This window comes from Hyperolius riggenbachi, chromosome 5, assembly GCF_040937935.1.
Source record: "Hyperolius riggenbachi isolate aHypRig1 chromosome 5, aHypRig1.pri, whole genome shotgun sequence".
NCBI lineage: Eukaryota > Metazoa > Chordata > Amphibia > Anura > Hyperoliidae > Hyperolius > Hyperolius riggenbachi.
In genome coordinates, this window is record NC_090650.1 from 384,368,669 (window position 1) to 384,393,308 (window position 24,640).

A 24,640-nucleotide genomic window follows, 5' to 3' on the forward strand; every position below is an offset into this window, starting at 1 on the left:
TGGGGACACGATCCCCTACAGGATTAAACTCCAGACTTGATTTAAACACTTTCTATGATTAATACTAATGAATACTATCCACCATGTATGCGATATTGTAGCCTATTTTATATATGGGGTAGAGATTTTGATAGGTTTTTGAGATGTGATGTCATGCTGTACCTATTGTTTTTAAAATGAGGATTTTTATATATGCATTATGGTGCTATTAATTACCTTTTAAATATCATGTTGTGTATATCTTTAAGCACAGGGTTCACACCTTTAGGGGTGTGGCCTAATGCACTATATAGCCTGCGAATACACTCATGTTAGTATGCTATGATTAAGGAGCCATTCCATGCTCCGATACGCGTGAGCTTTTTATTGCAACACTGATGATGGATTGAAAATATCAATAAAGGATTTCTACTTTCACCCGACCAACTGGTGTAGCGGGACTTCTTCCTTTTGTCACACATGGACTTTGGCTATCGATTTCCGTGCTCCCTCTTGGTCATACATGTGAGTGCAGCGGTCTCTTTTCCTTCCTTCTTGATAGTGCAGATTTATTGCCGGATTTGTGTCAGCTGTAACAAAGAAATGTTTTTTTCTGTAACGGTTATTATCTTTTAGGGCTTGTTTCCACTGTTGCAACGCGATTTCGCCGGCATTCCGACGCTTGTAAAAACGCATGCGGATCCGTTTCCACATGCGTTTTTACCCGCGATTTCGCATGGCAGGGTGCCATGCGAAATTAACCATGACACTGCCAGGGCAAAATAAAATTGAAAAAGGTGCGAAATCGCACGCGAAATCGCGGGTAAAAACGCATGTAACAAACGCATGCGTTTTTACTATTAAATACATTAGCGGCGATTCGCATGCATTCCACTCGCAGGCGAATTCGTTGGCTCTTTTGTGCGTTTTTTTACCGCTGAAAAAAACGCACCTCAACAACGCTACAGTGGAAACAGGCCCATCCACTTGCATTACATGTGCGAATCCGCATGCATTGGACGCATGCAGATTCGCGATAGTGGAAACGAGCCCTTAGAGTGGAGAGGAAGTTCTGAGTTCAGGTCCGATTTAAAGAGGAACTTAACTGAATGTAAATTAATAAATAGAATTGCATATTTTTTTACAATGTTACTTTAGAAATTATTTAGTCAGTATTTTCCCTTTGTAAAAATGTTCCTCGCCCTGTTTTACATTCTTAAGTGTATCACAGGTGGCAACGTCTGTACTACTGGACAGGTGCATCACTACAGAATGTTTGTTTGAAAGCAGAAACAACACCTGGGGCCCGTATGCAATTCACTTTTCACCTAGGTGATATTTTCATACCTTGTCATAAAATGCCTTCTTAAACCACCTGCAAGCAAGAAAATACTCAAAATAATTTTGATAGTACTTTTACACCAACTCTTAGGTACTTTTTCAATTGTAAAATGCTTAAAGCGGATCCGAGATAAAAAAACTAACTATAACAAGTAACTTGTCTATATATCTTATCTAAAGTTTAGATCGTTTACACAGCAAATCTAGCTGCCAACGGCTTCAATAGTTTATGATTATTTATTCCTGTGATACAATGACAGCAGCCATGTTCTGTTGGTCACAGGCTGAGGGCTGGAGATGCTATCAGCTTGCCTGTGTGTAATGTGACAAATTCAGCCCCCTCTCCTCCTCCCTCCTCCCCTCTGCCTCTGAAATCTCTGGCTAGTGACCTCCTCCTTCTCCTTCCCAGACTGAGCTCCCATAAGCCCTTGCTACATGAGTCTGAGAATGCCAAGGCACTCTGAAGCTTTGGGTGAGGCTTGTTTAGTTTATAGGGAAATAGAGTATTAAAACAAAACAAAAAAAGTATTTGGCTTGAGGATCGCCCTATAAACTATATGAAAGGAACACAATTATGCAATGAGTAAAAGTTTATCTCGGATCCACTTTAAAAGTTATTTTAAAGAGATGATGAAAATTACCTCCTAGGAGAAAACACAGGAGAAAAAGTTAATGCATACGGGCCCAGGTCTCCCAGAGTGCACTGGGAGGAGAACGCTTGGATCATAGCCTAGGCTAAACATTACTGGGAGGGCTGGGTTACATACCAATATACAGCAATATTTAGATACAGGAAGAGTATCTGATCATGAGTGAAAATGCCAATATTCTTTTCTCATTAACTTTTGCGAAAATAATGTGAAATTCAACTTTTGAGTGAAAACGCCTTTGAAAATCATTTTGTAATACGTTTTTGGGGGGATTTTCACATTAAAGGGAGCCCTTTTTTTCAAATTCTTTATTTTGAGTAAACAGACATTATAATAGCAATCAAAGGTCGAAATAAAACAGATGACTGGTATGCATGACAGACATCCATCTAGAAAAGCTAGAAGTCTACACAGGGCCGGCCCTAGACTTTTTGCCGCCTGAGGCAAAATTAGAAAAAAAATCGCTCCCCCCCCCCCCGTGGGTGGGGGTGGGGGGTGGTGGTGCCGCCGAGCTGGAGGGGTAGCTAGCAGAAAGGGGGTATTGGGCCTAGCGGCGGGGAGGGGGGTCGGACCCCCCCCCTCCCTCGCCTGGGTCCCCCGATCTGCGCTCCTTCTCCAGCGTAAAGTACCAGCCAACCTGCATATGAGAAGAGGCAACGGGCGGGGGAATCACTCACCTTCCGCGTTCCATCGTGCGCTCCACCGACGTCACTTCCTGCAAGGCCGTCCACTTACAATACAGTGGGCGGCGTTGCCGGAAGTGACGTCAGTGGAGCACGCGATGGAACGCGGAAGGTGAGTGATTCCCCCGCCCGTTGCCTCTTCTCATATGCACGCTGGCTGGTACTTTACGCTGGAGGAGGAGCGCAGATCGGGGGACCCAGGCGAGGGAGGGGGGGGGTCCGACCCCCCTCCCCGCCGCTAGGCCCAATACCCCCTTTCTGCCCGCTACCCCTCCAGCTCGGCGGGCGGCCCCAGCGACCATGGACGGGCGGGTGCCGCCCCCCCAGATCTGCCGCCTGAGGCAAATGTTTCACCCCGCCTCATGAGCGGGCCGGCCCTGAGTCTACAGCAGTAGTGCAATTATTAAAGATATGATGCAAGAATAGGCAGAAATGTTTATGCAAATAGTGTATAACACACGTGATGAATGAGATTTCGTTAGCGTATACTGGTTTACTCATATAGAAAGAAAGAATAAAACAAAAAGGACAAAACTGAACTATAACTATAACCATAACCATGAGTCTCAGCGGTTCCGCTGAATGAGTAGTGCCTAAGCATCAAGATAGGCAATAAAAGGGAGTCATTTTTGTGCGTTTTTTGTAAATTTTTGCATTGGAAAACTTTTTTTCACTGACCCTGTTGTGAAAATACAATGTATTTTCACAAATATATTTTTGAAATAGAAAATAGCATTATCGATGCAAAAATGACTTTGGTGAAAACTCTTAAGAAATGCTAATAAACGTAAAAATGGGTATCCTGAATTATTTAGTACTTTTTTTCTGTATGTCATTGCGGTGCCTCTTTAACTCATCAGTATGTTTCTGACATGTGGGAAGAAACCAGAGTGCCTAGAGGAAATTGATGCAAACATTCACATAGACAAGACTTCTCATGTGCTTTACACCTCCTCTGGAATGCCCTTCCACAACACCAATCTGTCACTCCCCAACCTTTGAAATCTTTAAACGCTTCCTCAAAACTCACTTTTTTTCCGACAAGCATACTACTAAGCAGCTAACTTAGCCCATTTCCCCCTTCGACCTCTGATCAAGTTGTACTCCTTACTAAATAACCTAAAAATACACTGCATGTATGAATACTGTATATTACCCCACCTCTTGTGTAAAAATTAAGGCCTGCTTCCACTTCTCCGGATAACAGATGTGTTTCCCATAGAAACCTATGGTGGAAACTAGGGGCGTAACTATAGGTGAACAGCCCCTGCAATTGCAGGGGGCCCCAGAACTGTGGGGGGGCCCAACTACTAACCTTACCTCCGATATACAGGTGACTATACTTCATATCAGGTGTTTTTGTGGTTACACTTGTTATGGGTTTGAAGATCATGATGGCCACACTTGTTTTATGGCCCTTGTGAGATGGGCCCCAAGGCCGGGAAGTGGGGGCGAGGGAAGAGGTGTGAACATTGGGGGCCCATCAAAATTTTGCTGGGGGAGGGGCATGAATTGTAGTTATGCCGTTGGTGGAAACTCATACACTCTGGATGTGAACATCAATCAGAGCGGACGCTGAACTCCAATCTGAACGGGTCCATTGCAGGAGGGGACTGACCCTCAGTGTGATGAAGTTTCAAGAGCTTGACTTAATACCTGTGCAGCTGTGTGGGGCTTATCTGCAGACGTGCATATGGCAGATCTCCACATTTCACTAGAGTGGTCCTAGGAATGCGCTCTAGAGCTTCAAGCACCTCGGCTTATCACCCTTTTGGAAATATCTCTAAACATTTTAAGTTGTTAATTGTGTGGTGTATAAAGAACATGATTAGAGCACTCTCGATAACAGAGAGAGTCCTGCAGTTTGGGTGAGTTGAGGAGCTGTGAGAGTGCAGGTATGCAGAGGCTGAATAGAGCAGTACCTAGTACTAGCGGGTTTCACTGATACAAAACAGTTCTTGGGGATTATATACTTTGAATAGAGTCAATTAGTGTCAGTGAAGCTGAAAATGATGTCATTTATCTTTATACACACTAGAGGCAAAGATTCTAAATTGATCCTTTGAGCATGTCACAATGGCAACCATGTTTTACAAATACCGTGGCTGCTTTTTCTTCCCTCACTAATGACTTTTAATATGGAAGCCAAAGTAAGTATGTTTTTAGTAGATGAAGAATGAACCGACCTTTACTGCATCCGGGATACCAGCCCCCAAAGGAAACAATGTTACCTCACACAAAGGCAGCTGAAATAAACACCATTCTACTTACCTCCTTGACATTCCTTTTCCTTAGTACATTTGGCCTCAATTCTGGTAGCTATGTGAGGTAAATATTTTTTGGAAGGTAAAATACCTCATGCGGTATTTTCCTCTTTTTTTTTTTAGCAATTCTGAAAGATTTTACTGCATTTCCGAACATGCGGTAAAACATGTGGCAAAAAGTGCGGTAAATGCATTAAGTGCGGTAAAACGTGCGGTATTTCATCGGTAAGCATGCAGTAAATAAATAACAGAAGTCTTTAAGTCTTTAATTGTCTTCCATAAGTTAGGATAGTCTTTGGAAGATGTTTTTTTTTTTTTGAGCGGAAAAGGTGTATTTTATTATGTAGCAACCTATGAACAGTATATTTATAGGCATTTCTTATAAAAAAAGAAATCCAGTAAATGTTTGGAGTTTTATTTCTACTATTCTTTTCTACTACACAGTCTGAATAGGAACTCCACTAAAAACTGCAAAATACACACAAACTGACTTTGCCTCCAGGTACAGGCAGCTCTTAAACTGATCTGTAAAATTATGTACTAACATGCCCCCTAATTTCCATGAGAATAGCTATTTTCGGTAAAATTTATGTAAATTACCTCATAATTTACCGCATGAGGTACAACATGACTAAAACATACCAAAATTGCTAAATGTCATTACCTCATGAGGTAAATTACTGTACATGAGGTAGTTTGTTTCAAAACCCTACCAGAATCGAGGCCAAAATGTTTTTCTTCATGATCTATCTTTTTTCGTCTTTTTATGTAATAATTTTTTAGCACCCAATGTATTTAGAAAAGTCGTATTATTATTTAGTATTTATATAGCACCGATATCTTCCACAGCGCTATTACAGTGTATATAGTCTTGTTACTAATTGCCCCTCACTGGGGCTTACAGTGCTTAGTGTGATTTGCCTTCTTAACTACTTACCTACCGCGCCACGCCCGATGGGTGTGGACGTGGCGGCAGCCCCAGGACTGCCTAACGCTGATCGGCGTAAAGTCCTTGGGGCTTCTTTTGATGAATATCACACGCCCTGATGCGCGATTGCTGCTAGGATACTGTTAAACGACGGTTTCCCTGTCTAATTAGCTTGTACAGCGCTGCGATCCACGGCAGCGCTGTACTGGGGACAGCCGTGTGTGGCTCAGAGGTGATCCGCTGTCATAGGCTGAAGCCTATGACTGCCCGATCACAGTGATAGGCTGGCCGGCGGAGGGAGGGCGGGCCACTGTGCAAATAAAAAAAATACACAATTTTGATTAAAAATAAAAAATATAAATATTTATTTTAAAAAAGCAAACATTGGGGGAGTGATCAGACCTCACCAACAGAGCTCTCTGTTGGTGAAGAGAAAAGAGGGGGGGAGTCACTTTTGTGCTCTGTTGTGCGGCTCTGCAGTGAGGCCTTAAAGCTGCAGTGGCCAATTTCACAAAAAAAAATGGCCTGGTTTTTAGGGGGGGGTTTAACACTGCGGTCCTCAAGTGGTTAAAACAGAAGGTACTTGCGATACGTCAGCTTTATCTGTGGTTACCCACGATGCACTGCTACTAAATATGCTCTAATCCCTTCTATAGTCATGTGTCCATCATAATCTAGAGCCAATTTATGTGATGCAGGGCTTCTGGGCGCACGCGTGCCACGTTGCGCCGGAGTTTGGCATGGCTATAGCAGTAATGCTATAGTCCAGGGCCCACACATGGGTAATTCGGGGTTTCGGTGATTGCTGGACCCTGAATTACTTCTCCTTCTGAGCTGCTATGACTTGGATGGGGAATAGTAAATAACGCCACCCAGAATTTCAGTAGCAACAGGGTGAGCCGTCATTCGACTCACCCTGCGCCAAAAGGACCAGGTGACAAAAACAAATGTATGTCAATTTTTGGGGGAGCCAATTAACCTGTCTGTCTGTTTTTGGGATATGGGAGGAAACCAGAGTGCCCGGAGGAAACCCAAACAGACATGGGGAGATCATACAAACTCTGTGCAAACTCTAGTTAAATGAAATCTGAAGTGAATTATAAAAAGGTAGAATCTTACCTGGGTAGGGAAAGGCCTCTGGATGGTCTAGACACAGGGCTTCCCAACCCTGTCCTCAAGTACTACCAACAGTGCATGTTACAGAGGTAGTTAATGGGCTCCACTGAGACACTAATTACCTCACCTGTGAGGTCACATTCACAGTGCCACGTTGCGGAGCTGCATTATAATGTCTTACCGCACTGCAATGATAATCCTATGGGCCATTCACAAGGCTTGATTCTGTAAAGTGTGATAACCGCTATCACAGCAGTTATCACACAATCGGCTGCGCAAAGAATATCACGCGATCACGTGACCTTTTCACGTGAAACGTGCACGTGATCGCGCGATAACCTTTGTTTATCACGTGAACTACCGGTGTTCACATGATAAGCACTGCGTGCAGCCGATCGCGTGGTAACTGCTGGGATAGGAGTTATCACGCTTTACAGAATCAACAACAACAACAAATAACATTTGTAAAGCGCTTTTCTCCCATGGGACTCAAAGCGCATAAGCATGGCTCCGACCATCGTGGTACAGAGGAATCAAGCCCACAGTGCGCCATTATCACCACATTTAAAATGTTGCATTGTGGTAACTCACTGCTTGCAGTGCAGTACCTCTAAACGCAGACACGTTGCAACTTTAAGGTCGCATTGAAACGCAACTACCAACTGTGAATATGCCCTGAATGTCTGTGGCTTTCTGCAAAACATGCACTGTGGTACTTGAGGACAGGGTAGGGAAGCCCTAGCCTAGAATCTTCCTGAACCTTCCTATAGCCCAGTGATCCAGTGCTGGGACCCACTATACCCATCATGCCATGGGAGTGATTGACAGCTGGGACCCGTGTGGCACCGCCACTGTTCAGGCTCTAGACTGTCCTTGGGCCCCATATGGGAGTACTGCTTGTGCTACCCTGATGGCAGCACTGCTGGAGGCCTCTGGACCATCCAGAGGCTTCCAACTACTGAGGTGAATATCTAAAATTTCCGTACCGAAAATTGGTCGCATTGTCGGTCGGGGATACACTGGGCGGCACCGATTTCATCCAATTCGATTATAATAATCAAATTGGATGGTCGATCAGCCGCTAAGTCGCCTGATGCATGGCCACCTTAATAGGCTTGTTGGTAGATTTTATGAAATTGGTTGAATTCTCCAGAAAATTGACCACTGTATGCTGACCTTTATGCTTGTCGCCATCTGCCAACATGGATGTGTATTTGCCAGTGGCTGTGTAACTGAAAATATCCAGCCTGAATTTACAGTTTCCGAAAAACAACAGTTGGGATTATCAGTAAAAAGAGGTGGGTAAAGTGAAGCTTCACTACTGCTGAGACAACCAAACTCTGCCAACCTGGCTTACTTACACATAAGCATGTAACATAGAGTTGTGTGATGTTCTTAAAGAGAAGCCGAGGGGGGGCTCTGACAATGAAATCCGCAAACAGAGGCTGGGTCTGCCTATACAGCCCAGCCTCTGTTGCTATCCAGATCCCCCCTAAGCCCCCTCTGCGCTCTGCAATCACCCATAAATCACAGCCGCGCTGCCGACACGCAGCGTGTCACAGAGGGCTGTGTTTACCTCTGTACTGTCAGTCTGCTGCTCCCCCGCCTCCTGCATAGCGCCGGTCCCTTCCCACGTCCCTTCCCTGATTGGAGAGAAGGGACGCGGCGGGGACCGGAGCTATGCATGAGGCAGGGGGAGAGCCGAGACTGACAATACAGAGGTAAACACAGCCCGCACAGCGCGGCTATGATTTATGGGTGATCGCAGAGCGCAGGGGGGGCTTAGGGGGGATCTGGATAGCAACAGAGGCTGGGCTGTATAGGCAGACCCAGCCTCTGTATGCAGATTTAATTGTCCGAACCCCACCTCGGGTTCTCTTTAAAAAAAAGTTTTGTTTTTAGCTCCTAGGCCAACTTTTTTGAGGCTCCCTTTCCATGTGCAGCAGCCCCTCCCATTCCGTGTGCAGCCTCCTCTTCTATATGTGACGTCTATGCACATCTTTTCATGTAGAGCTCCTCTTTTCCATATGTCGCTCCCTAGTTGCAGCCTTCCTATCCATTTGTACCCAAGAACCAGACCTTTGTGGCCATTCCAGAAATGTGGCCTTGGTGGTACGGCAGTGTACACATTTGTATCTTTTAAATCAGGACTCCAGGCTGGCTTAAAGTAAAATTAATGTTTAGAGGGAAAGCAACATACTCAACTACCTCCCCAAGACCCGATTGCTCTAAAAGGGCCTCAGTTCTCTTCTTTTTCTGTTACAGGTGTCTACTTTCTATCCCAGCAGTGAAGTCTTCAGCAAATCTCTCATACATCTTCAGGGCCTCAGCACTAGAAGTGTGAGAAAGGTACGAGGGTAGCTGACCTGTCACTCAAAGCAGCTTCGCTTACATTGTCACCATGCTAAACACCAGAAGGGGCAGCTTGTGATGGATATCTGGGAAAACACAGCTGGACGATTCTTCATCATTGTCACAGCCATGTGAGGCAAGAAGATACCAGCAAATTAAAGAAGAAGAAGACAAGAGGGTGGCTTCCTGGAGAGGTGAGTATGCTGTTTTCCACTGATAGGCAAACTTTAAGGTGAACCTGTAATCCCCACCCTCTTCCTCCTCTCCAAAAAAATGCCTTACCTAAGTAGAATTAAGTCTCTATATACACCAGAGGCTTCCTGATCCATCCACAAGCCCACCGTTCCTATGCAGGGTCCCTCTGATCATATCCAACATGAGGTAGTTCCTGCACCCACATGCTCTATGCTGCCTACATGCCTCCGGCTTTCAAAGCATGTTATGTGACATGCTGGAAGCTTTAGGAGGTCAAGACATATATACAGCATCTGAAACAGGTGAATATTATGCTCCGCTGTGGGGAGGAGGTGGTTGTGGTTCATGGGGGAGGTACTTTTCTGTAGGGCTTCTCAAATCCGATCCGGGAGATGTCCAGATAGTTGCTATCCGGATATCTCCCAGTAAACCTGTGCGGAGTGGTCAGTCTTACCTGTCTGATGTCTTCTTCGTCCGTCCCTCGGCACCTCCCACGATGCGCTCCACGTGCGTCACGTGATTACAAACACTTCCTCCTTCAACACGGAAGGAGGCAGTGTTTGTAATCACGTGACCGCCGCTTGGACCGCATCATGGGAGGCGCCGAGGAAAGACGTCAGACAGGTAAGATTGACCCCCCCCGCCCACTCCGCACAGGTAACTGGGAGATATCCGGATAGAATTATCCGGATGTCTCCCGGATCCGGCTTTGAGCAGCCCTGCTTTTCTGGCTACACTGGCGTTGCAGAGGATCTAGGGGTAGTGTTTTACTGGCCATACTCGCTGGGGGAAAGCTAAGAAGGTGTCCTAATGAGATTTTTGCTGGTGGACCTAGTGGGTTGTAGCCACGCCCCTGGCCAGCAGACCTTGGGTCCCATGTGCGATCACCATTTCTGCATACCCTTTTGTTGCGCCATTGCTAATGATGTTAAAGAGAACCAGAACTTTCAGGATTAAAGTAAAGGCTAAAAATAAACCAATAGGCCACTATACCAGAAAAGCTATGCTGAATACAATGTTGACTTGGTAAAACAATTTGCAAATATTTATCTTCGTGTGAAGTAGACGTCACTCCCGTAATTCACAAATTCACCACAATGAAAGAACATGAACACCGTTCCTTTAATCAAGTATATGAAAACAAATTAAAGCAAACGTGAAGCGAAATAGAACTTTATAAGATAATGAATTGTATCTGTAGTACGGATAATGAATAGAACATTAGTAGCAAAGAAAAGACTCTCATATTTTTATTTTCAGTTATATAGCTTTTTTTTATAATGTTGCATCATCCTGTCACAATTGCAGTTTTAAAAGCACACTCTGTTTTTTAAACTATAAAACAAAACAGAAATAATGACCCTTTGAACTTTCATGCAGTAAAACCTTATCTCAAGCTGTCTTTCAGGGACTGAGCCCACTATCGCAGTTGTGTTCACTTCTGTCCACTTTTCAGCATTTGTAACATTGATGTGTAACGGAAAAGCAGACACAACTGCATCAGTTGGCTCAGGCTCTTACTGTTTCTTGGCTGTTCAAGTGCTTCAGAAAACAACTGCATTCAATCCAATTTGGGTCGAATAGCTCAGGGAAGCTCTTTTGCATAGATAACAACTTGAGTTTTTTGTTTGTTTTTTCAAATACTTTTATTGGAGCATTAATAAAACATACAATAGGAAGTGCAATGACACTGGTTCACAAAGACTATTAACTCATGCGATATGCAAGATTAGTTTAACATCAATTGCATTTCCTAGGTGTGCATATAAACACACGATCAGAGATTCAACAGAAATGTGAACATTGCAAAAAAAAAAAAAGATTACCATCAACTTAAAGCAGAACTGTAGATATAAAATAAACACATTGTTTCACTTACCTGGGGCTTCCCCAAGCCCCCAGCAGCAGTCCTGTCCCGCGCCGCTCCTCAACGAGCCTCCGTTCCCCCGCTGCCAGCTACTTTCGGTTTTGCCGCCGGACCACTGCGCCTGCCCGGCTCTGGCCACGCGTACCCTTTCTTCATGTTCCCCGCTATTGCAGAGGGGAATACGAAGAAAGGATACGCTTGGCCAGAGCCGCGCTGGCATCGACTTACAAGTCGAGGTACAGGACCGAGCGGCGGCGGGAGAACGGAGACTCATGGAGATTCGGCGTGGGACAGGACAGCTGCTGGGGGCTTGGGGAAGCCCCAGGTAAGTGAAACAATGTGTTTATTTTATATCTACAATGGTCGGTATCCACCTATTATCACTATATATTTTTACCAATCCTGTTTGCTAAAACGGATGCTCAGAGGATTTTTATCTATAGTGGATATGGTTTCTGCTCCCAAATAAAGGTGAACAATATAACAATAAAATAGCTAAGCTCATGGTTTCTAGATTAACAAAAAACAAACAAGCCTATTGTGATATCTTTTCTTACTAGTGTCAAATCAACACCAAGGAGAATCAAGGGTACATTAGGGTTAAAGGGATACTTAAGTCTTAGGAAAAAAATGACTTTTACTCACCCGAGGCTCCCCTCAGCCTCCTGCAGCTGAACGGTGCCCTCGCCGTGTCCCTCCGATGCGCCTGGACTCGCCGGTGGCCACTTCCGGTTTGGCCGACACCGGCCGACAGGCTGGGAACGCGGCTGATTATCCACGTCCCCGGCCGCAATAGCGCCCTCTATAATGCTATTGCGGCCGGGGACGCGGTTAATCTGCCGCGTTCCCAGCCTGTCGCCCGGTGACGGCCAAACCGGAAGTGGCCGCCGGCGAGTCCAGGTGTATCAGAGGGACCCGGCGAAGGCACCGTTCAGCTGCAGGAGGCTGAGGGGAGCCTCGGGTGAGTAAAAGTCATTTTTTTTCTAAGACTTAAGGTTCCCTTTAAATTTAGCCCAGCATTCGTGTGAATTCTTCTGAATATCGAAATACCAACCAAATGTTCCATACTTTGGAAAATTTCTCCTCTCTACCCTGTAAAGTATAAACTATACGTTCCATATCATATATTATATACAGTTCTTTCACTAATTCTTGAATTAAAAAAGCGATGATGGAGGCTGGCACGTCCAAAAATAGAAAAGCTCTTTTATTGAGAAAACATTAAAAGCAGTGGTAATACGGCGACAGCCCGCTGTTTCAGGTGTCAGCCCTTTTTCAAGCTGTTTCAACTTGAAAAAGGGCTGACACCTGAAACAGCGGGCTGTTGCTGTATTACCACTGCTTTTAATGTTTTCTCAATAAAAGAACTTTTCTATTTTTGGACGTGCCAGCCTCCATCATCGCTTTTGTATCCTGTTGGGACCCTTAGGTGCGAGGATCCATTGAGGCTTGGGCACCCATTCCCCTGGTTTATGAGTGCCACTCTTTTTACCAGTGTGTCAAACTAATTCTTGAATTGTGGGGAGATCTGTGGAACCCCATTTTCTCAAAATTATAATTTTTGTGGCATTTAGTATGTGGGGCACCACTGAGCCTTCAGAAGCCCTCATACTCCAATTGTTTAGGTTGAGCAAGTATGTCTGAGGATCAAACGTCAGGGTTCTATTGGTCATTTCCTTTATCCAATGTTCTACTGTGCTCCACAACTGGGGGAGAGATGAACAGCTCCACAGGGTATGAAGTAAAGATCCCGTACCTATTTTACATCTCCAGCATAAAGGATCCCTATCTGGGAATATTTTAGCAAGTCTAGCCGGAGTATAATACCATCTTGCTAGGATTTTGTAATTGAGTTCCTGAATGCGTGAGGCAGAAGATGTCTTATGAGTGTATATACAAATTTTAGATCTATGGGCATCCGTCAATGTGATGCTCAGCTCCGTTTCCCATTCTTTAAAATATGACAAGTTATCTACATCTTGAGTTGTGAGCGTGGAATACATTAAGGATAAAGTTTTCTCTAAAGGATAAAGTTTAAGGGCTCAGTGGATTGGCACACCTGTTCAAATTCAGATAAATTCCGTAGTTTTAAGGGGAGCATGCCAAGTGAGTTAAATAAATGTCTACACTGAATAGACCCCCACCAATGCAATCTAGATTTGCCAGTTTTAGCTCTTAGAGCTTCCAAAGAGAGCCATTTCCCCATTGTACAGAAGTCCCTAGCCCTTAATGGAACACTTACATTTCCACAGCTTAAGATGAGTGTTTGACCACCCCATTGGAAATTCCAGGTTGCCTACCCATCCAGGAGGACTGCACCCGATCCCAATATTTCAAGTCAGAAGTGAGAGACAATGTTTTTTAACTCTTCCTATACTGGAAAACAATATGAGACTATTTTCTTTGCAACTAATGTTCTAGTTCTTAGCTGCACTACACATACAATTTATTATGTCACAAGTATATTTTTCGTGTCAGGTTTGCTTTAATGGCACCCCCCCTCCCCCCCAAAAAAAAGAACACCACAAAGTCATATTGTATCAAAGAAAAGTTTAATAATGTGGTAATATTTTGAATAGCATCCAGTAAAATATATGGTAAAATGTTTTTCTGTATATTAATTTGACTCGGATATCCCTTCCATTTGCAAATAGTTTTATACTGAGGTAGAAAATTACACTTCAATCCAAAAGTGGCACAGAAGACATATTAATATTTAACAAAAAAAAAATGCAACACAAAAACTTTCAAACAACTGATTAAGCTTCAACCCTGTACAATTCAATAATAAACTTACAAAAAAAAATATTACAAATGTTAACTTTTTGAGTGCATATTAATGTCATCTGTATCTATATTTATTATTTTACATTAACCCTCTACTTGCCACGGTTCCTGTTTTGGATCACATGACCTCTTGGAGGGGATATTTTTCAATTATTTTTTTTTAATTGAATGCAGTTGTTCTTTTCCACTTGGCTTAAAGGGAAGGTCCAAGCAAAAAAAAAAACGAGTTTCACTTACCTGGGGCTTCTACCAGCCCCATGTAGCCATCCTGTGCACTCGTAGTCACTCACTGCTGCTCCAGTCCCCCGCTGGCAGCTTGCCGACCTCGGAGGTCAGGGCCACATTGCATACATTTTTACGCATTCCAGCTAGTGCAGGAACAAAAATGTACGCGTTGCACCACTAACGCGTAAAAATGTATGTGTTAATGTTTCTGCACTAGCGGAAATGTGTAAAAATGTACACAATTCGGCCCACCGACCTCCGAGGTCGGCAAGCTGCCAGCGGGGGACTGGAGCAGCAGTGAGTGACTACGAGGGCACAGGATGGCTGCATGGGGCTGGTAGAAGTCCCAGGTAAGTGAAACTCATTTTTTTTTGCTTGGACCTTCCCTTTAAACAATTTACTTTTTTTCTTTTCAAATAAAGAAATATTTACAACATTGCCATGAACAACAGTGCATTAAGAGAAATGTGCATTTTACATTATTGCTTTCTTCATTCATATCCTTTAGATTTACTATGTATACCATTATCTAATTTTAGTACTGGGTATGAATTATTTAGTTTATGTAGAAGGTATGATTCAATGTAATCTATACTCAGAAGTGCAGTTTTTGAAGGGTGGAGCAGAAGCAAAGTCAAATCATATTTATGCTGAATGGAATAGTAGCCATAAACTTTAGATTAGCATCTAAGACAGGTTCTCTTAAACTATAAACCAATGCAAGGCTATGTTCATATACGAGGTTGGAAGGTGGTTGCGTATTTCACTTGCCTGTGTGACTTGTTTGGCAGGTGGCTGAGGGTGGCAATGGATGGTGCTTACACAGCACCACTAACTGGTCCAACAGGAGACAGTTTGGCTAAAAAAGCACTTTAGCATGGTGAGAAGTTTAAAAACACCCTCTGATCATTAAGTCTTTAAGACTCCATGAGACTTAAAAGTAAAAATTAAGACTACCTGCAAAAAAAAGAGTTAGATACTCACCTTTGTAGAGGCGTGTCTCTGGATCCCAGGCATAGAGGACAGGTGTCGAACACCAGGCCTGGAGGGCCAGATCCATGTCGGTGTTTAGAATGGACTGAGAAAGAGAGGAATGTGTTCCACCTGATGGACCACACCTTGGCCCATATGCAATTCACTTTTTCTCCATAGTTTTCTCCCAGGTGGTATTTTTAGACTTGTCAATAAAATGCCTTTTAAAGAGACACTGAAGCGAAAAAAAATATATGATATAATGAATTGGTTGTGTACTACGAATAATTACTAGAAGATTAGCAGCAAAGAAAATATTCTCATATTTTTATTTTCAGGTATATAGTGTTTTTTCTAACATTGCATCATTCTCTAATATGTGCAGATTACACAACACTCAGCATTCAAAATAATTCTTTCAGAGCAGTCTGTGAACTAATGACCTCTCCTCTGGCAGATAAAAAGAAAACAGTTGAGATAATAAAAGTCAGAAGACAGCCCTCTCCACGACAAAAAAAAAAGTCGTAGAGATTAATGGCTTTTTTGCATAGAGATAACGACTGGAGTTTCTTAACTCTTCCTGTACTGGAAACAATTAGACTGATGTATCTGATCTTAATGTTTTATTTTTTAGCTGTACTACACATACAAATCATAATATCATATTTTTTTTTTCGCTTCAGTGTCTCTTTAAGCCACCAGAAAGCAAGAAAAGGCTCAAAATAATTTTGATAGTACTTATTCACTTACTTTTTGGTACTTTCTTTGTTGAAATGTACTGGGAAGTTATTTAAAATTAAAGATGAAAAATTATCTCCTAGGAGAAAACTCAAGTAAAAAAGAGAATTGCATATGGCCCCTTGTGTGAGGACCTCGGCCCTCGAAGGACCGGTTTGACATGCCTGCCAAAGAGCCTTCCTGGTCCACTCACTGTGCCCTCGTTCCACTGTTATCGCCCCGTGAATATTATTCAACCTACTGGTTAATTATGCCTTCACCTTCAGGAGTCCACATAAAGGCTTCGAAAATACTAATGTTCCCAAGTACTTCCGAAGATGAGTGGGTCCATACAGCACATTTGCACATGTGCAGTATGGATGAACCCTTCTTCAGAGGCACTAAGTGGGCTGAGTGCTTCCAAAGCCTTTCAAGGAGTCTTTAAGGCATGGACTTTCCCATGGGGACATCCGTTGACCAAGGGCAAGGAGAGAAGACCTGGAAGGCTCTATGGGATCCAGAGCCTTCCTTCTAAGTAGGTGAGTATCTAACCTTTCTTTTCATGGTTGCTTCAGATTTGCTTTAAGGTACCCATACACATATCAGTTTTGAAGTTCGATTCCCGTGAGATTCAAATCAACCAGAACTCTGTGCTGCAACATATCTAATCAATAAAAATATCAATATTTTTTTTACCAACAATTGATTGATACTATCCATTGGTCAGGAAGGAAAATCTCAGTCAATCGGGGGCAGGGGAAGAGCAGCGGGTGATTGATGGCCCTTATAGGTTAAAAATGTATGTACAGTGTGTGGACGGAATCTCTTTGATTAGATTCTACTAGTATGTGTCACTGGCTAACTTTACTAAGGCTCTCCAAGGCTGGGTAACAATGAAGAATCTAAGATACACAGCAAACCTGGTCTGAATTTATTAATATCTGCTATTAGCTCGCTGAGTCATTTCACACTTTTGTGAGGAGTGCTGTTGAAGGGATCCTGAAATAGCAGTAATTGCAGACGATACGAATATTGTTTGCAATTTGGTTCTTCTTGCATGTGACTATAATGGCATGACCACTATTGCGCTAAACCTTCAACTTAACCGAGTAAGCACTGGTAATGTTTGCAACCGAATGACAGAAAATGAATTTCTTAGATATTTCATTAACTGCCAGATTCTTTGTCCTAAAGAGTTTTAGTGACTCAGGCAATTATAGCAATCTTTCGAAGATGATTCGAAGTAAAGGAACATGGTATTCAGGTGCTTATTCCAATAACTGTTATAAATAGAGAAGTACTTTTATTTTATGCTTTGGGAAGTTATGTTTTAAGAACTTACAGACAACACACAGCAATGAGTCTAAAAAAAGTACACAGTGATGCATCCAGTATAAAGCGCTGGTACTTGATGGTATGCTGCCACTTCTGGAACATAGTGGGAGGCAAGAGAAAATATTCTCAGTTTTATGAAACATTGAACCAATCTTCTTTCATCTTGTTTAAAGGGTCCCTGAACAGTCAATAAAACCGGAATCAAAACCTGGGGCTTTCTCCAGCCCCCCATAGCCCACGAGGTCCCTCTGTGTCCTCTCCATTCTCCCCCGCTGGTGGTTTTGGTCGCATGTGGCTTTGCCAGAAGTTGTGCACAACTGTGCATGTGTGACCCAATCATGTGCCTGTCGCCTTGAGCGTTTTGCGCAAGCGCGGTTCATTCTTTTGAGAATCGCACATGCACAGAACACTCACAGCGACGGGCGCATGATCGAGCTGGGCTTGCACATGGCCATGCATGAGCAGTTGCGCGTGACTCCTGGTCAGGTCGCGCTCTACCACAGCCTCCAGAGGGAGAACGGAGGAGACCAAGAGGACACCAAGGGACCTCTCGGGCTACGGGGGGGGGGGGGGGGCTAGGGGAGGCACCAGGTAAGTTTAGATGTCCTTGTAAGTACACATTGGGTACAAAGGAAGTTAAAATGTGGGAGTAGAAGTTAAAATATGAAAAAAGAGATCAGCGCACACAAATTACACTTTTCTTTTGTATCCTGGTGGCACCATTTGATTGGCTCCTAGGTGTTCTCACTAGGTTCCTGTTATTTACACTAATGGCAGTTAGCGGTCCAGTCACAGGTGAGAACAGTTTTGGCTCTTGTGAGGTACCTCTAATGTAGTCCTGCTGTATGGACACAGAGTGTTAAAGGATAACTAACCTGAGGCAAAGCTGCCTTGTCCGTTCCTCTCCTAGTTACACCTGGTCTCTGTAATCACTCCTTAAAAACATTGACTTTTGGATTAAGTCAATTATTACTACGATGGTACTACACTTCTTATAGATTGGCTTTATTTATTCTAATGACCATACAGATAGGTGTTAGAGGAATTGTTCAGCCAAAAGAAGCATGTTCCACAAACTCTATAATATTACCCTTGAGATCTTTGATTTCTAATATATTCCTGGCTACTGATATAGCTATAGCAAGACCTTGGAGGGATCCAAAAACCCCTGAGCTTGCAGAGATCTTGCAAATCGTCAACACTAATTTCAAATATGAACACATGATAGTCAACCTAAATAGCTCGATGGATAGATTTCTGAGAAACTGGGAGCTGTGGAGTAATAACTATGTTCAGTGATATGTTAAGGTTAATAGATTGCCCAGACTGAGTGACAACTGGGACTATGAGAAATTCTGAACTGGATTGGCCTACAGATAGCAGAATTAGGGTGGGGCTATATTATGACATTATAACACAGTGTCACGGCAATACAGTGATAGACTAAGATGCACTGTGTTATGTATTGCCTCATTATTACTTACTTTTTCCTTTTCTTCTTTGAAGATGATTCCTATTGGTGTTGTTACTGTTACAGTTATTGTTCTGTGTAGTCTTACTTTCAGTTGTTTGGAATTTTGTACTGGCTTTTTTCTTTTAAGCATTATTAAGACCCTGTACAGGGTGACTTGTTGACTAAACTCTGAGAGTACTTAAAGAGAACCAGAGATGAAGCACCCTCTTGTATTTTACCTTATAAATCAGTGGGAACATGACAGTAAACACCTAGGGCTTGATTCACAAAACGGTGCAAACTGTTTAGCACAAGTGTTTAATCAAAACAAAAATGTTTTGAAAACAAATTTTGAGACAGGAAGAGCCTGGCTTGTAGTGATGTTCCCTCCTATCACCCTCCCATTTACTCATTTTCCACACCCTGAAAATGGAAGGGTGATAGGAGGGAACATTGCTACAAGCCGGCCTCTTCCTGCCTGAAAAATTAACCTGTGCCAAAAATTAACATTTTCAAGGAGTGATTAGAGAGACCAGGAAGGACGAGGAGAGGAACGGGGAACACACAAAAGTATGTGGATCCTGAATGAACCTACCTCTGTGCTTACCTTAGGTAGCTGTGCTTCAGGTCAGGTATCCTTTAAGTCATTGAAAGGGTTGGCTTATTCCTGGAAAGATGTCTTCCTAAATCTTACTTAATCACAGGCAACAACACACAGAATCTGAAATGCTCTTTTTTTTTCAAAAATTTCTTAAAGGGAAACCAAGGTAAGAGGGGTATGGGGGCTGTCATATTTATTTCCTTGTAAAAAATGTCCCTATTAGTTGCCTGGCAGCCCTGTTGATCTTCTGAGGTATGTAGTGTCTGAGTCAAAACCCTGGAACAAGCATATGGCTAATCCAGTAATGATTGTCCGCTGAGTCAGAGTAGCTGATTTGCATATGCTTGTTCAGAGTCTATGGCTAAAAGTATTGGAGGCACAGGATCGGGAGGACTGCCAGGAAACTTGTAATGTTTAAAAGGAAATAAATATGGCAGCCTCCATATCGCTCTCATCTCGGGTTCCCTTTAAAGTAGGTTATAAGAGAAAATAACATTGAATAATCATCTGCGATAAATGATATCGCATATGGGTAGTTTTATTCAATGCATATGGGAGTTCTCCTTTAAAATGACTCTGCAACGGCAATGTTTAAAAAATGATTTTTCTGAATTGAATTACAAAGCCATGAGAGAAGTATGGGCTGTGCAGCCAGTAGCTGGATCTCCCACACATGGATCATCCTGAATTCCATGCATGCACCCCTAAGTGGGCTACACAAGTGCGTTTTATGGGTTTGCATTGCTCTGGGTTTTACTGTAGCTGTGAGCAAAGTCACAACCTTTACTTAATCAGGTCCAGCTGTGTCTATGGAATGCAACAGTGACTACAAAATGCTCATCTATCTGCTGCCAACAAGAACCAGCACAAGCTGCAAAAACAAACACTGTGCATGGCAAACACAAACATAATGTATATTTCCCACTGGACACTGTGTATGTTTCAAGAGCCTGTACAAATATTAAAGCCACCAGCCAGGATTCTAAAAAATCGGCTCCACACATTCAGCCCCATCTAGCAGACAAACTGTAGTCACCACTTTAAAAGAATTTCTCCTTCTAGTAAAAAACTTGTGAAATTCTCTAGCCACACTGGTGGACTGGAAAAAGGCCAGGTTCATGTTTTTTTCCTTCTGTTTATCCCTGTGGGATGGGGGAGTGGCACAGGCTACCACTCACCCACTATCTACTTCATGAGGGTGGGGCACAGGCTGCCACTCACCCACTATCTGCTTCTCTCTGCTTCATGAGGGTGGGGCACAGGCTGCCACTCACCCACTATCTGCTTCTCTCTGTGAGATGAGGGTGGGGCACAGGCTGCCACTCACCCACTATCTGCTTCTCTCTGTGAGATGAGGGTGGGGCACAGGCTGCCACTCACCCACTATCTGCTTCTCTCTCTGGGTGGGGGTGTGGTTCAGACTGCCATTCACCCATCTGCTTCTCTTAGTGGAATGGGGGTGTCGCACAAGATGCTGTTCACCTCCTTTCTGCATGTTTCTATCAGAAAGGGGTGTGGTTCAGACTGCCACTCACCCAATCTCCTGTCTTTCTGTATGAGATAGGGACATGGGACATGCTGACATTCGTCATCGTATCCTACTTCTTGTTCTGAGATGGGGACAATTTTAAGTGCCAAAAACTGATTGAAACCAGTTACAGCGAAAAGGAAAAAAAAAAAATCAATATGTGAATGTCAAGTGAGAAGTTAAAAATAGAAGAGAGATTAAGAAATTATTGATATTTGCCATGTAGCTAGTTCATAATGTTTGATCCACAATCAGCCTGTAGGTTATCATCTTTACTACTGGCAGACATGAAAAAAAAACAGACAGCACCAACTGCCATTATCTGTAACCACACCCCCTAACAATGTGATAGGCTAAAAGGTTATATTTTAATAGATATACATATGCACAGAGGGAGATATTGATTGTCAGTTGGAAACAGCCATTGCATACCACAAAAAAAGGAGGCTCCCACAATGTGATGTCAGAGCCTAGGTCCTGACATCACACTGTGGGAGGGGTTTCTCCACAATATCAGCCACACTTTGCTAGCTGCGTGTAACTTTCGATCGCCGCCGCTCGTCGCCGATCCGTCGCTACCCGCCGTGCCGCGCAGCCCCCCCCCAGACCCGTTGCGCAGCCTGGCCAATCAGTGCCAGGCAGCGCTGAGGGGTGGATCGTGACTCCCTCTGACGTCATGACGTCGGTGACATCATCCCGTTTCGTCGCCATGGCAACCGGGGAAGTCCAGCAGGAAATCCCGTTCTGAACGGGATTTCCTGCTTACTCTGATCGCCGAAGGCGATCGGAGTGGGTGGGGGGATGCCGCTGCGCAGCGGCTATCATGTAGCGAGCCCAGGGCTCGCTACATGATTTAAAAAAGAAAACATTTAAAAAAAAGTGCTGCACCCCCTCCTGGGCGATGCAATTGTATCGCCCAGAGGGTTAAAGAGAACCCGAGGTGTGTTTAAAGAATGTTATCTGCATACAGAGGCTGGATCTGTCTATACAGCCCAGCCTCTGTTGCTATCCCAAACCCCACTAAGGTCCCCCTGCACTCTGCAATCCCTCATAAATCACAGTCATGCTGTGAGGCTGTGTTTACATCTGTAGTGTCAGTCTCAGCTGCTCCCCCGCCTCCTGCATAGCTCCGGTCCCTGCCCCCATCCCTTCCCTCCAATCAGCAGGGAGGGAAGGGATGCAGGCGGGGACTGGAGTTCTGCAGGAGGCGGGGAGAGCAGCAGACTGAGACTATAGAGATAAACACAACCAGCTCTGACAAGCTGTTTGTCAGCAGCGTGGCTGTGATTTATGAGGGATTGCAGAGTGCAAGGGGACCTTAGGGGGGGTTTGGGATAGCAACAGAGGCTGGGCTGTATAGGCAGATTCAGCCTCTGTATGCAGATAATATTCTTCAAACCCACCTCGGGTTCTCTGTGCTGTAATACAATCAGATATGTCTTCTCTTCAGTAACTCACTATAGGGTTAATTTAAGCTAACAAAGTTTTTATTGGTTATAAGCTGCCTGTGAATGAGCTTATTTTAGAAGTTATGTTTTATTATGCACCAATAGGAATTGAGCAGTGACCTTGTGGGAATAAGTGTTTTACAGTCATACTTTCTTTAGCACATTTTCAGACTATAACAGTGTTTTTCTGTTTTGCATAATGTATCCTTACCCTTAGTTTGCTTTTTTGCACTACAGGTTTAGTGTCAGCTATGGATAGCGTTATCCCTTTATCATACACTTTTATGAACTATGCTCAGTCTAGTCGCACCTACATTAAAAGGCTATAATGGCTTAAAAGCCATGCAAAATACAGACGTGGACAAGCCCTGTCTCATACAAGTCATATATTGCTTTGAAGATCTTTCAGACTGAAATTTTGATTCCACCAAACTGGTAATTAGCATTTTGCACAGATCTTTTGTTTTGTTTTTTTCCCCCCTCTTCTTTTTTCTTTTGCCTGAGGCCCTTATAGTCTAATAATCTTCCTGGAATGTTAGGAAGACAAGTAGCACAATTTTACTGTCCAAGGAAAGACCTGTTATTGTGTTACACAAACGTGCTTATTTAACAAGGTGGTGTAAAGTGCAATAACTGTGCCCAAAGTGAGACAACCAAGAGAAACCAGACTTAAAGAGAAACCGTGACCAAGAATTGACCTTCATCCTAATCAGTAGCTGATACCCCCTTTTACATGAGAAATCTATTCCTTTTCACAAACGGATCATCAGGGGGTTCTGTGTGGCTGATATTGTGGTGAAACCCCTCCCACAAGAAACTCTGAGGACCAAAGTCCTGGCAGTTTCCTGCCTGTGAACCTTGTTGCATTGTGGGAAATAGCTGTTTACAGCTGTTTCCAACAGCCAAAAAAGCAAGCAGCAGCAGCATCACCTGCCAGCAGAAAAAATGTCACCAGCAGTAAAAATGTCCCCATATGATAAATGTCAGAATGTAAATCAGGGAGAGGAAAGATTTTACAATGAGCAAACACTGACTAAATAATATATACATAATTATGGTAAAAATGGAGCACTTTTTTATTACAGTATTTTCACTGGAGTTCCTCTTTAAAGGGAACCAGAGAGGATGACACATACATACCTGGGGCTTCCTCCGGCCCCATACGCACGGATCGCTCCCACGCCGCCGTCCTCCACTGCCTGGATCCACCGCCACCGGGTCCCGTCATTGCCGCGAGTCGGCCGGCGGACACGGCCATTTGTCCGCATCACAGGGTGCTCTCCCCATACAGATACGCATGTGGCTGCTTACTGCGCAGCCGCATGCGTACGTGTATGGAGGGAGCCCCTGTGATGCGGACAATTGGCCGCGTCCGCCGGAAGTGACGGGCCTGGTACCGGCGGATCTAGGAAGCTGAGGACGGCGGCATGGGAGCGATTCAGGCTTATGGGGCTGGAAGAAGCCCCAGGTATGTATGAAATCTTTTCCTTTTTTCTCCCCCCGTTCCTCTCTGGTTCCCTTTAAGCTGGGGACAGATGCAAGCGGTTTAGCGACTGGGACAATCATCCATGAGTGTCTCTTCCAAGCCAGTAACAACTGATGCATGCAGGCTGATTTAAATGTACTGTATTATTTATGAGGCGCAAGAGGGAGTTACCTGTACTGTCCTATGGAGAAGGTAAAAGGAGTTACATGTAATGTATTATGGAGAGGGAAGAGGGATTTACATGCACTGCCCTATGGAAAAGGCAAAGGGAGTTATATTAAAAAGAAAACATATTGAACACACACACATAAATAGTATTTGGGACCTTGTTTGTGGTGCTCATTGTATTCAGGATCCCTCCCATTTACCATTCCATGTTTTTTTCCCTCAACAGCTTTGCAGAAGTGCACCAAGTGGTGAACAAGTTATTCTGAACTGGGCATGTGCGAGTCCTGAACTGTGCATGCCTACTGAAAGAAAGCACTCATGCAAGTGTTCTTTATTTCATACAAGAGCACTTCCTTTTACTGGGCATGTGTGGATCAGAACTTGCGCATGCCCAGTTCAGATTTGCACTTTTTTCAGCTTATTCGACAAAGAGCACCACAAACAGGGTCAGCAGCAGCAGGTAACCTAGCCCACTAAGTGTGTAATCCACAAAATGTTTTTTTTTTTTTTACTTCATAGGTACTTAAGCCTTAACATTTTTAGAT

The 24,640-nt window shown here is 43.7% G+C and overlaps 2 long non-coding RNA genes across 2 annotated transcripts; one reads left to right on the top strand and one right to left on the bottom strand.

Annotated features, from left to right (window-relative positions):
* Window positions 1-349: 349 nt before the first annotated feature.
* Window positions 350-8,204, bottom strand: LOC137517832 (uncharacterized). The gene is made up of 2 exons (XR_011020684.1): window positions 8,138-8,204; window positions 350-569 (listed from the first exon to the last, which is right to left on the bottom strand). It is a non-coding gene; the product is annotated as an uncharacterized lncRNA (long non-coding RNA).
* Window positions 8,196-22,760, top strand: LOC137517831 (uncharacterized). The gene is made up of 3 exons (XR_011020683.1): window positions 8,196-8,259; window positions 9,227-9,507; window positions 22,679-22,760. It is a non-coding gene; the product is annotated as an uncharacterized lncRNA (long non-coding RNA).
* Window positions 22,761-24,640: the final 1,880 nt, after the last annotated feature.